Source organism: Mytilus californianus, unplaced genomic scaffold, assembly GCF_021869535.1.
Source record: "Mytilus californianus isolate M0D057914Y unplaced genomic scaffold, xbMytCali1.0.p SCAF_4, whole genome shotgun sequence".
In the NCBI taxonomy this organism is placed as follows: Eukaryota; Metazoa; Mollusca; class Bivalvia; order Mytilida; family Mytilidae; genus Mytilus; species Mytilus californianus.
In genome coordinates, this window is record NW_026262690.1 from 51,266,784 (window position 1) to 51,280,546 (window position 13,763).

Below are 13,763 nucleotides of genomic sequence, written 5' to 3' on the forward strand. Positions count from 1 at the left end.
GCAGAGTAGAAATTAAATATTTGTTAAGAGAAACAGTTCCCTTGAAAGTTATTAGTATTCTGATGTAAATCTGACACAGGTGTCCCTTATTCTTGAACCTTCTTTAAAAAAAATGGACAAGTGGAAGCAACAATGGTTGTTAATACGGATAGCATGATAGCTGAAAAACTTCATTTCGTATTTGATTTAAATGGAGGGCTCACCTAGTGTCACACTTGATCATACCTTAGTCATGAAAGGACTTTATTATTGACACATACTGGCTTCAATTTGAACTGAAATACCGTTTACATCATATTTGTTATAGTTTCACTATAGCCCTGAATACACTTCACATCTTTACTGTTTCTATGAAAAGTATTGGTTCTATTGCTTTTCCATTTACATAAGGTTTAATTAAATAAAGGCAGAAAATACGAGGTTAAACTAACCGGTTGACAAATACTGCTGTGGAGACTGTAAAGTATCTAGATAAGACAGGGTATTGACATACTGTGCAGTTAGGAGGATGTATGGATTCTATACGATTCTATTGCTCCTTGTTAACACCAATAAAGGTAAGAGTAGAAATCTTTTATACGGGAAAATTACCAGTTATTATCTTTAATAAGAACATCAGTAAGTTTGTTAACAATAAACATTTGTTTTAAGTAGATGTACATTAGAAAATGGTCTATGAATTTAAATAGATATGAGGTACTTTGTATATATATTTCAAGAAGACATCAACTATACAACTGTTTTGCAAAGAAGGAGCGACTGCATAAATTTGATCGACGTACCAAAGAAACAAATGTTCGCCCATTAAGGAAGTGGGCCCTTGAATCTCCATGTTGAACTCGTCCCTGCATCTAAGTTATAGGATCTAAGTACCTAGAGGATAAAAGCAAATTCTTATTTTGATTTTTTTTTTCGGCCGGTAAACAAACGCACAGCCTGCTGCATTCGATACAAGAACACTATCATAGAAGAAACGATACGATTTCAATATTTGAAGTAGCATTCAAACTTCGCCATTAATCTCATTTCAGAAATTCATCACTTTTGTTTCAGGGAATACGCAGAGCACGCGTGTCAGTCTTAAATCAAACGTCAAAACTAAGATATTCTGTCAAAATGGAACAATAAGGCTAAAAATGGAATCACAGAACACAAGCAAAGTCTGCAACAGCTATTTCGATGCATGGAAATCATTGTGCAACAACAAAAAAACATGTACAATAGAAAATTCATGTCAACAAAACGTTGAATTGAAATTCTGTTGTGAAGGTATGTAATTTCTCTCACTCGCATTTGTTCAAAATATTGTACTGTTCTACATGCAATGTCTGCTTTTTTTAATTTTTTTTTCAACTTTGTGTTGCTGCATCACTTCAAATTTTCAAAACCAGCTCAGGAGAAAGACAAGCACAAATAAAAACACACTCATAACTTGACTCTGCTATACATTATGACAACCATTTTTAACATAAAAATTCAGATATATTTAATCTAGCAAACTACATTTGGTATTTGTAATTAAAAATTGATTTAGGACATACTAACATGATTAAAATAAAAACGTCTCCTTTAAATCAAAATTGCTTGATTTTCAAAATAGAAAAAAAAGGAAACGATGAATGTTTTCTGTTCTTATTTTTTTTACATTTAACCATCAATACATGGGAAGAGAAATCAATATCTGACTTCATCGGGCACAAATTGGTAAAATGGGGGTATTAAAATAGAAAGTAATGGTGAATGGTCTGAATTTAGCAACCACCTAGTAATATACAAGAACAGAGTTTTAACAATATTTAAGAACACTCTTGTACTATGATGTTCTACTATATACCACTAAGTACGGTTTTTAAAGATTTAAAAAGCTAAAAACTTTTTCAGAGGGAGTTGTATTGTACGATGTGTTGATGAATGACCCTGGTGCCGCTGGCAAAAGTAAGTTGTCGAAAGCATTCAGACGAAAAGACTCCGCTTGCTAGAATATATTTAATTTTGGTATGTGAGATAAATGAAAGTTCTGTAGTCTGCTTATTTTTTATTACAAAAAAGCAAATGAGTGTGTTTTTAGGAAGGGTAAGATTTGCCGGACTTGCAGTATTGCACTTTCGATACCTCCTGGAAGTATTTATCTTTTCAACGACTTCTCTATACATTAAACTTAAGAAAGAAGTCGTTGAAAGGAAAATAATTGCAAACTTTGTTTCAGTACAATTACATAAACCGATATTGTGAATAATATGATGCATCATTTAAATCTTGACAATGGCGAGACAGTAGCAATTTGCATGATCTTGTATACCCTAGGAGACTAACAGTCCACAGCGTTACCGATCCTTTTGTTGCAGTTTATTAATTTATTCTACCGTTTTGCACATTCCTGGAGTTACCATCCGATACTAAAACATTTCCAGACTGAGAGCACCAAAAATTAAAGCACCTCAGCAGAACAATGTTTAAGGTCAACCTCGCCAACCTAAGTTTTTGTGCAATTACCAAAATAATTTACCTGCATGAATATTTAATCACAATGTTTCATCTTAAATTCAAACCACTGCAAAAGATGACTGTATTGGAGTATTTTTACATGTTTTTCTTATTGATTGCAGGGTTTTCCCTTTTTAAAATGTTAGGGACTTTTATCTAAATCCTCTGAAGTTTTGCAAGTGGCATTCATCGGACTATATTGTCAACATGTTATGAAAAGTACGTTTGTTAAGGATTTAACATCTTAGTATATTACTGTTTGTTTTCATAAATTTGTTCTTTTCGTATATAATTCATATCGAATGAATGAAATGTCTTGTCTAGGATCGAGGTTTATTTCGTATTAAAATACCTCAGTCATCAAATTTTCTTTCCCTGGTATGAAGCAAAATGCGATACATAGGTCATTTGTATTTTGAACTAAAACAATAACCAATATCTCTTTTTTAAGAAGGCGGCAAGTTCTGTATTTAGATTTTTTTAAAGTTTTACCCGAGCATGAAACTGTATCCAGACACCAAAATTATGTATAAAATATAATGAATAAGTATTGTGTTACTTGTTATTTTAATTGACGACACTGGCTAGTTACATAACGTATATCATACAATTAACTTTACAGACTTCAAATGTTTGTGTAACTGCACACAAAACAACAGAAAAGAGAATATCACACACAATAAAAGACTTACAGGTTAGTAGCTTTTTTCTTTATGTATGATGCCCAATACTGAGATAGCAAAGAAATTAGGGCGGACCCCATGAAATCGAGAAAGTAACCTCAAATCTTAGATCCTCGCCTGGATGCGTAATATCTTTTATTTGACGTTAGCAGTGACGTTACGCACAATATTGGTGACATTTTCTGATTTAATGTACCTGTGACCAAAAATCGGCTTTAAATAAGAAAAATACCGGAAAGATCAAGTGTCATTTTGTGTAAAATCTTATATTTTTCGTGTAGACGGGTAACATACTAATGTTGTTCTTCTAGTATTCCTCCTATTTTCGGGTACTTATAAGTATATAAAATATAACAATGCTATACCATTTTGAAGAGGAAAGATAGGGCTTTGAAACGACATGTGTATAAGACGTAAATAACCCAATTTTCGGACCGAGTAGACCTTAAAAGAAGTCATTATTGATTGTAGACACCAAGGGAAAATATCACTCCCTTACGGCACAACTGTTCAGAGTCCATGTATAGAGAGAGTATTATGGTATCAAATTGATGATAGCGCATTATCCTTTTGTAAAAACAAGATTGGAAAACTCTTTGAAAACAAAGAAATCCAATGTAAAAGAGTAAATCCCATGAAAACTTTGAAATCATTACTAAAAATCTAGCCCACAACCCACTGTCACAACAACGTTTAAAAAATACTGTTATCAATATTGAGTAAAACTGTGCAAAACATTTAATCTAGTCAGAAAATATAACATGCCTCCTAATCTATAACATTTGAACAGCATTTATTCGGACCACAATCTCATTTTTAGCATTAAACCTGTCTCCCGTCACAGAACGTTTAACCAACGTTTTACGTTAGTAAATCCGGTGTTGGTTACAGAAAACAGTGAAAAATGATGTGTTATGCATTTTAGAACGGAAAAATGAAGCCAGTATGATAAATTCGAAATAAAAAAGAAAATATTCTATGCATTCAATTATATTTTTATCGATTAGTACCGAATAGCGAATGCGTTGAAAGGGTGTTTACCAAAATGTCACAATGTTAGCGTCTTCATTTTTTCTTTGGATTATTAGGGACAAGTTGTTACAAATCTTCAAAAAAGAGTGAAAACAACATGAGTTGTTTGAAAAAAATAATTATAATTTCAAATTCATTTGCAAAAAGACATTTTCGTTTATTGTTTTGTACATAAATCAGGCAGTTAGTTTTCTCGTTTGAATTGTTTTAAATTTTTCATTTCGGCCTTTTATAGCTTACTGTATATAAATAACACATAGCTGAGAGGGTGATAGAGCAGATTGTTACCCCGAGAAAACATTGTCAACTGAGGCGAAGCCAAGGTTGTCAATGCCTTTTCGAGGGGTAACAATCTGCTCTATCACCCTCTCAGATATGTGTTATTTAATTTATTATACTGAATGTTCTGTTATTACTGTCTATTAAATTTCAAATTCAAAGTAATAAACTATCGTCTTGTACATAACAATCATCCGTATAATAAAGCGCACACTTGAGCAAGCGTCTCCGTGAAGGGTAATAGAGTGTTTGATGGGATAGAGTAAATTGTCTCTCTCGTATTAACCAATCAAAATCTGGAATTTTGACATGAATTATAATAATGCTAATTGTTGAAGGCCGTACGGTGACCAATAGTTGTTAACTTCTATGTCGTTTGATCTCTGGTATAGAGTTGTCTCATTGGCAATCATTCTACATCTTTTTATTTTTCTATTATTAAAAGAATTTCCAAGGCCTCGTTTGCCGAGCGATCTAAGAAGTTTATCAACCTGTCAACATTGAGGTTGTTAATTCGATGAACCCCGCTCGTAACAAGAGCGTTCGACTCCGATCATTGTTTATCCTGTCGATGGTCGATTGCTTTCTCCAGGCACACCGGCTTCCACCACCAATAAAAAAAAAATTGCACGCCTTTTTTGTTGTTGCCTAAAATATTGTCTTATATTGTAATATGTTCTTTGTGAGCCCATTTGATGGAATAAAACATCTTTTCCTTCTATAGCAAATAGTGCTGAAAGTGGCGATAAACATCAACAATCACTGATCCATCAATTTTATTTTCAAAGATTTTCCGTTTTATCTGGTGTTACAGCACAAGATGAGAGTACTTATATATTGTTTTTAGCAATGATATTTATTAGTTTAAAAAGAGATTTTTTCATTATTTTACTCATTCATTTACTATTTAAGGAAGCGATTAAGCCTTTAAATTTTGTGTTGATCTTTTTCACGTTTTGTAAAGCTTGAAATTTCAAGAAAAACTAAGCTATATTTTGTTATACATGATGGTTTACACTATATAACATAATTTTTCTCCAGTTATTTTTGTTTTCTCCTAATGAGAATAAGTATTGAATTTGTTTATAATTTAATTTGTTTGGAACATATAGCAAATTTACGGACAAAAAATGAAGTATGTGTTTATATCATCAGAAATTGGTAGTTAACGCTTCAAAACAAATACATTACCAAAGAAACAAATAAACGTATGACAGCTCTGCTTCTATTGGTATCAAGTTGATTAAAATCCAACCAGAAATGGCCCTTCAATATTTTTTTTGAGTTTTAAACCTAGATTTGAATGAAATATATAGCAACAAATTGTAAGTGACGAATCCTTATAGCAATGTACTGTATATCCCACATCTTCTTTCATTCACAGAACACAATACGTATTATTAACATTTCCTTTTACTATAGAACACATGTTGTATACCCTTATCTTCTTTAAATCACATAAAACAATGTATAAAAAGGATATACTGAAAGACAATATTACAATACGTCAATATTACATGCTTTTTACGTTAACATTCGACGTTACCAAAAGTGACAGCCGAATATCGTGCGTAACGTCAGTATATTTGAGTAGCCATGTTTCGTGATTGTCAGTACCTCATGGCTATGACTTATGCATGGCTTTTTAAATAAATGTGAAATATGCCTGTTTCATATTTTACATGTCGGCCTTTTATAGCCGACTATACGGTATGGGTTTTTCTCGTGGTTGAAGGCCGTACGGTTGTCTTTAATTGCTTACATCCACTTCATTTGAACTTGGTGGATATATTATTATCCTTATTTTTATAACCGTTCACATCTAGTAACATCTAGCTTTAGACAATAGAAATCACATAACGGTTCAAATGTATTTTTGTAGACATGTCATGTTCATGTAAGTGTGAGGATAGGAATGTTCCATATCTTCAGATCAATTCTAGAGAGATGACAGAAAGGCTAGAAGAACTGAAACAAAACTTAACCATATCCAAAAACCAAACAAACCGTAAGTCTGATTCAAATTAATATATAAAAACGCACATACCCAAGTCAGAAAAAAATAAAAACATCAAACTACAAAGATATGATACAAAATATTTATTTTACCAATACAAATATAATTGAATGAGAAATAAAATGTCCAGAAAAGCTTGATTGTGACATGGGTTACTTCCATGGATTGAAAGTGTCTATTCAAATACCAAACAAAAGATGAGTTTCAGTGAACTGCAATATAAAACAATTTTTTTAAGTGAAGCCATTTTTTCGTAATGTTAACCAAAAAACAAATGAAGTTTATCCAAACAATAAAACTGTCCACACCCTCATGGATCCCCATATGGTGACAGGTCCACATGTCCTGGGAAATCCAAGGACATATGATTGGAACACCCCCTTTTAAAAAATGGCTGGATCCGCCCCTGTATATCAAGAATATGTGTCCATAGGACACCATCCCTTGCTCGTACTTTCACATTTTAATGTCTATAGAATTATGAAATTTTGCTAAAAACCCTAATTTGGAATATGTATTTAACAGTTCAGTTTATAGTATACTAAGTTTCAAGTTGATGTGACAACACACTTCCATATACCAAAACTTTTAACTTGATAAGAGACGGACAGTGATAGACGATTAATGCTCTTTTCTGAAGATTCACATCATTTTTTTTCTTATTTTAGGTTACAGAAGAACGAAGACTAGCATGTCTGACCATCGGATGTCATCTGCTACTATTGGAGTGTTCGGTGTCATCATCCTGACAGTTGTTGTTGGTAGCATCCTTATAATCGATATCCCTAGGTTGCAAAGATTGATACAGACAATTTTATTTCGCATATATTGAAATTTTTGTTAAGCTAGTTCTTTCGTATGCAATGTGTTTACCGAAAACAAGTGAAAAAATCATCTTTACATAACAATCACAAGAGTTTCGAAATATTGTATTACTAAACGAATAGTTAATAAAATTATCAAAGACTATTTTGATCATTTTTCTGGTATTAAAGACTTGTAGGAATATTAAGATCCTTCACGACCAAGACTCTTTGATTTCTTTAAACCCATTTTAGTCTGAATGTTTATATATTTCTTTATCTTGGATTTTTCTTTTATCATTTTGACTAATTATTAGTCACATAATTTTTATCAATATTTAAAAAAAAATCAAATTCACCTCAATAAAGTTAGCTAACGTTGATAATATCAAATTGTTATTCTCACTATAAGAAAGTATGTATAGACGAGAAATATACACTTATATATTTTGAATGAAAATTCTTAACGGAATAATTATTTATATGTAGAAAAATTATCGAACCAATTCATACACCTGTTGCTTCTCTGGTAATCCTGTACAAGCATAATTTGGTTATTCTTCTCCAAAAATTAAAGTTTCAAATCCATCATTTGTTGTCGATTGGGATGGTCTAGCTTGAGAAATATCGTCTATAAATTAACATTAAAAACCTTTAACAAGTGATTAATTGAAAAGAGTTTATTAATGGTTTTTCTATATCTTTAATTGCTGAACAACTTCGCTGTATACAGTTCTTGACTGCACATTACAGTTTTCGAGATAATTAAACAAAACGTTAAGATTTAATGAAAAAAACACCAATTTTTACAACACTTCCCACAAGGAGTCAAATGTTGGTTTCAGTCATATTGGTATATTTGATAATCTTATATTTGCTAATTATTTTTGCTTTAACGACTTCCGTCTATCGAATCCATATATAGGTGCGTAAGGACAGGACCAGGTGTTGTCAATGTGTCACTCGACTATGATCTAATGTAGTTATCAAGATGATGGGCAAAAACGCTAATCTATAGTCTAAACTGTCGTTTAAGGGTAACAACTCTTATATCCTAAGTAATAAGGAGCCATTTGATAATTTGAACGAAATGAGGCGAATGTAGGGATCATTCAGGCTAACGGGTATTTGTCTCAATGCAACAAAAGTCGAGGAAGGCGAGACACAGGTATTGCTTTTCAGGCGACGTCGTCGTCGTCGGCGTCAACTCTTGATGAGTTTTCTGCTTAAGTCAGTTTGATACGGGAACTACTTGTGATAGATCAATGATATTTTCTATAAAGTTGCATTATGAGTTTGACCACTGTTTCGAGGCCCTGACCAATGGTCATGGTCTAGCGACTTTGAATTAATTAGGAATTTTAAATGTTAAGTTTTCTGCTTAAGTTAGTTTGATGGGAACTACTTCCAATAATAAAAATTGTATAAAGTTACATTACTGTCTGTTCATCTCACTATGTCGACCATTTCGAGGCCCTGCCCACTTGTTCATGGTCCAGACTTTGAATTAATTAGCAATGTTGCTGTCGATCAGATTGGGTTTTTTAACCTGAATTTTATGCAGACAGGCGAGACGTATCTCTGTGTCAACACTTTATTTTTTAATTGGTCGATAGGTTTCATAGAATTGTTTTTTTTAAGTTAACGACATTCTGACGACGGAGACAAAATCAAAACAACTGTTTGCAGAAATTTAAATAACACACAGGTATAGAAGATCAAAATATTTTTTAATAAATGTTTTTTTTTTCATTTTTGTTCGTATTTCCTGTCTATTTGTTTTACATTATTACCGTATTAAAGTTGGCATCATAGGCTAAACACGAAAAAAAAATGAAAATCATTGATTAATTTTTTTTATCTGCTAAAGTCCCTGTGATTTTACAGAGATGATGGGGTTATCGAGCATAATTGATTGATAGAAAATGGCTCATGTATGATTTTCTGTAGATTTTTTTTCCATCAAAGAGGTAGGACCAATTTCCCTGGAATTTCTTTCACTCGCACAGTCAATATCAGAAAGTTGTTAAAAACTACCGGAATTTAAATATTGCAGAGGCTTTATCGGATAAAACTTTCAAAATGTACAATAGTTGTATCAGAGACATATTTACAGTACACACGTATTTTAAATAACTCTTACAAGGAGCCGATTGACAATTTCGGTAATAGTGATATATCTGCAGATCTTGGCTTGCTGATCATTTTTGCGGTCTACAAGTTTTCTTTGTCTGCTATAGTTTTGACCAGAATGCAAAAAATAGTAAACATCTTCATTCAGGGGGATACACTTCTATAAGGCATAAACCCTCGATTTCGGCCATGCTAACTTGGAAGGATCTTGTCTTGTTGATCAGTTTTGCACTTTAAAGTTTCTCTCTATCTATTATACTTTTCAAGATGAAAGGCATAAATAAAATAAAAAGAGTTCACATGCTGATATGTCTCGCCTGCAATACTGACCATGGTTGATTGTATGTTGAAAGTCTTAAAGATAAAGGTTTAACTACAAGTATCACATAATCTCAACATTATCGATGATCCATACCATGAGTTCAAGGTCAGATAAACTCTTCTAGACAGACATGTTCACCTTACAATCATTCCATACACCAAATATAGCTTACATATTGCTTATGGTATCAAAAAAACGAACCAATGAAAGTAACCATGAAAATGAAGTCTAGATCAGATGATACCTGCCAGACAGACATGTACACCTTACAATCATTACATGGCATACACCAAATATTATTGACCCTCTGTTAAGGGAACGACCATTTAACTTCAAGGGGGGGGTATGGTTTTTTTCTAAAAGTATATTCAGTTGACAAAAAAAAATATTCTGAATCCAGATTTCCCCCATACCTTATAGTGTTAAATATTGAAAAAAATAATTAGATTGATAGCGTTGTAAAGTTCAAATGAAACCTGCCAGACAGACATGTACACCTTACAATCATTCCATACACCCAATAGTTTACCTAATGCTTATAGTATCTGAAAAACAGGCTATCATTTTTGGGGACCTTTATAGCTAGCTGTTCGGTGTTAGCCAAGGCGCCGTGTTGAAGACCTTACTTTGACCTATAATGGTTTACTTTTACAAATTGTGACTTGGATGGAGAGTTGTCTCATTGGCACTCATACCACATCTTCTTATATCTATTTACCAACTATAGTTAACCTATTACTCATTACAAGTGAGAAATTCACACACCAAAAAAATTTTTTTTTTTCAAGCAGTAGCTGAACCATGAGAATGAGGTCAAGGACAACCAACATATAATAGACGAAAACTTCCTAACTTAAGGTATTTGCATACAAAGCAGGAGATGTATTTCTGTTTGTATCCCTCTGATGAGTTAAGCCTTTTTCAACTGATTTTTATAGTTTGTTCTTATGTTGTAGTGTTACAACACTGATCCATGTTAGGGGAGGGTTGGGCGCCCGCTAACATGTTTAACCCCGCCACATTCTGCATGTGCCTGTCCCAATTCTGGAGCCTGTATTTCAGTGGTTGTCGTTTGTTGCTGTGATTCACATTTGTTTTTCGTTCATTATTTTGTACATAAGTTAGGCCGTTACTTTTCTCGTTTGAATTGTTTTTGTCATTTCGGGGCCTTTAATAGCTGACTATGCGGTATGGAATTTGCTCATTGTTGATGGCCGTATGATGACCTATTGTTGTTAATTTCTGTCATTTGGTCTCTTGTGGAGAGTTGTCTCATTGGCAATCATACCACATCTTCTTTTTTATATGAAGCATGCAAGTCTTCTAACTTTTGCTGATCCTTTTCGCCAAAATGTCCCGCCCTCTCTATCTATTATAGATTTTCAAAAATCATTTAGCGGCAATAACTCCTGTAAGAAGCCATCTGATCATGTTGGTGGAAATAGCTAGAGGCTCTAAAGAGACTGTGTCGCTCTCCTGCATCTGCAGCAGTGGTCACATTTTGCTAACACTCGGCCACAGACCACAATTAAATTCTCTATTAGTTCTTTATAACGTTTTGTTTCATTAAAAAAAATGCTCCGGTTTTTTTTGTCAAATATTTTGTGTGTGTAAAGTACAGTACTAGTCCAAACATATATCAAACATTCAGAAATATCGCTCCCCAGCATCTTACAAATTTAGCCAATACACATCCATACCCCTATGGACAAGTCAAGAGATGTTCCGAAAACTGTAAATATCACCTTTTTGCACCTGGCCTAATTACTCTTTCCATATCAAAATCAGTTAAAATATAACATCCAAAAGTTTATTTCACCTCTCTTCTTTCATTTCCATCCAAAAAAATCTAAGAAATGAGTGAGGAAGGGAAAGAAAAAAAATTAAGAAAAAATACACTCTAATTAAAAGGAACTATATTCGTGTACAACGAAAAGCGGGATCATTAATTGTGGTCTTTGGCCACTCATCATTAAAGGGGAGTAACTCAATTAAGAGTAAACTGACAATTTCAGTCATGTTGACATATTTGAAGATATTATCCTGCTGATAATTTTTCCTTTTTAAAGTTTCTATCTATCTATTATAGTTTTGAGGCAATAAATGCATAAAAATGTTAAAAAATTATTATTAAGGGCAAAAGCTAAAATCTAGTCGACTGAAGATTTCAGCCATTTTTGCTTTTTTGTAGATCTTGTCATATAGGTCATTTTGCTATTTAAAGTTTCTATCTATCTATTACAGTTTTCAAGATAACAGACAAATATGGGAAAACATGGGGAAAATCATTATTAAAGGGCAATAACTTCAATAAGTGGTCTCAAACTAACAATTTTGGTTATGTTAAATTATTTGTAGAACTTGTCTTACTGATCATTTTTGCTCCAAAAAGTTTCTGTCTATCTCTTCTAGTTTTAAAGATATTAGGCAAAAACGGAAAATATTGGTGAAAATCGTCATTAAAGGGCAATAACTCTAATAAGGAGTCAACTGAGGATTACAGTTAAGTTGACTTATTTGTAGATCCTGTCGTGCTGATCATTTTTGCTGTTCAAGATTCTATCTATCTATTATAGTTTTTAAGGTATTAGGCAATAACGCAAAAAAAATGGTTAAAAATCAGCATTAAAGGGCAATAACTTCTATAAGAAGTCGTCTGACAGTTTTGACTTAAATGAACAATAGGTAGAGCTCAACATACTGAAAATTTTGCCCTGTTTTTTTTAAACTAGATACCCTAATAATGATTATGGCCAAGTTTGTTTAAATTTGGACCAGTAGTTTCACAGGGGAAGATTTTTGTAAAAGTTAACAGATGACGACGCCAAGTGATGAGAAATGCTCACTTGGCCTTTCAGCCAGGTGAGCTAATAAAAAGTGGTCAGATGTTTACATTTTGTCCCATCAGATTATCTCTATCAATTAGAAAATAAAACAGACAATTACTTGCATTTTGTTGGTTGGTCATGTAAAAACATGTAAAAAATATGACAGTAGATACAATTAACATGTACCCTAAAGATTACTCATGTTAATTTCAGTGGAAATAAATTTGATGGTTCAGAGAAGATTTTTGAAAAGAAGTTTACATTGACAGATGACAGACACTGTGATGGCGTTAGTTCACATGGCCCATTTTAAAAAGTTTAACTCTTTTGCATACTCATGTGCCTGTTCCATGTCAGTGGTTGTCTTTTCTTCTCATTTTTTTTTGTCATTTGAGGAATTTGGTGTGGATCTCAGATCTTTGATAATCATTGTAAGTACATGGTCATATATTCCCATTTTTTTTATCCTCTAGGCAATTTAGAGGTTGTATGGGCATCTGTCTATTGTTAAGGCAATGTTAATAATGGTTTGTTAATGTCTCATTGTTGTATAAAATGTACATGTTTACTCGCTAGTAGTCATGTTCATATTTTGTCAAGGTTGTCTCTAAAATAGTAGATGACGAAAACAGTTAACAAATAGAAAGCTGGCACTGCCTACTTAAGATTTCAGAACTACACATTTATTAACAATGATTAAGAGAAAAGATTATAATTTCAATGATTGACCCTGATTGTTTGACCTGAAAATCAAGTTGACAACAGGATCAATTCTTACCATTCTCTATATCTTTCATTTTGACAACTTTCATTATTTACCAAAAATGAAAGCTGAAGTTACAACAAATGTACAATCTTAAACCAACTTTCAAAAATATCCTAATAATATATTTAGTAAGAGTTACCTATTGATCCTAAAATCAAAAGGCTTCTTTTCCTTCCTTTATCTTCCATCTGTTCCAGTTTCTTTCCAATCAAGCAAAAAAAATCAAGCAAAAAACCAAAAACAATTTTTCCTAATTTTTCTATTTTTTTAAAATAAAAGTTACCTTGACCTTTGACCTGTTTATCCAAGATAAAATTTTTTTTTTTTTTACTTTCCTATATTTTCCTTTTGTATAAGTAATTCAAGCAAGGGATTCAAGTAACAATGTTACTTAAAATTCAGGAAAATGGTTTTAC

The 13,763-nt window shown here is 32.6% G+C and overlaps 1 long non-coding RNA gene across 1 annotated transcript; it reads left to right on the forward strand.

Annotated features, from left to right (window-relative positions):
• The first annotated feature begins 3,064 nt into the window (after positions 1–3,064).
• Positions 3,065–7,428, forward strand: LOC127698434 (uncharacterized). The gene is made up of 3 exons (XR_007980834.1): positions 3,065–3,178; positions 6,361–6,486; positions 7,164–7,428. It is a non-coding gene; the product is annotated as an uncharacterized LOC127698434 (long non-coding RNA).
• The last annotated feature ends 6,335 nt before the right edge of the window (positions 7,429–13,763 follow it).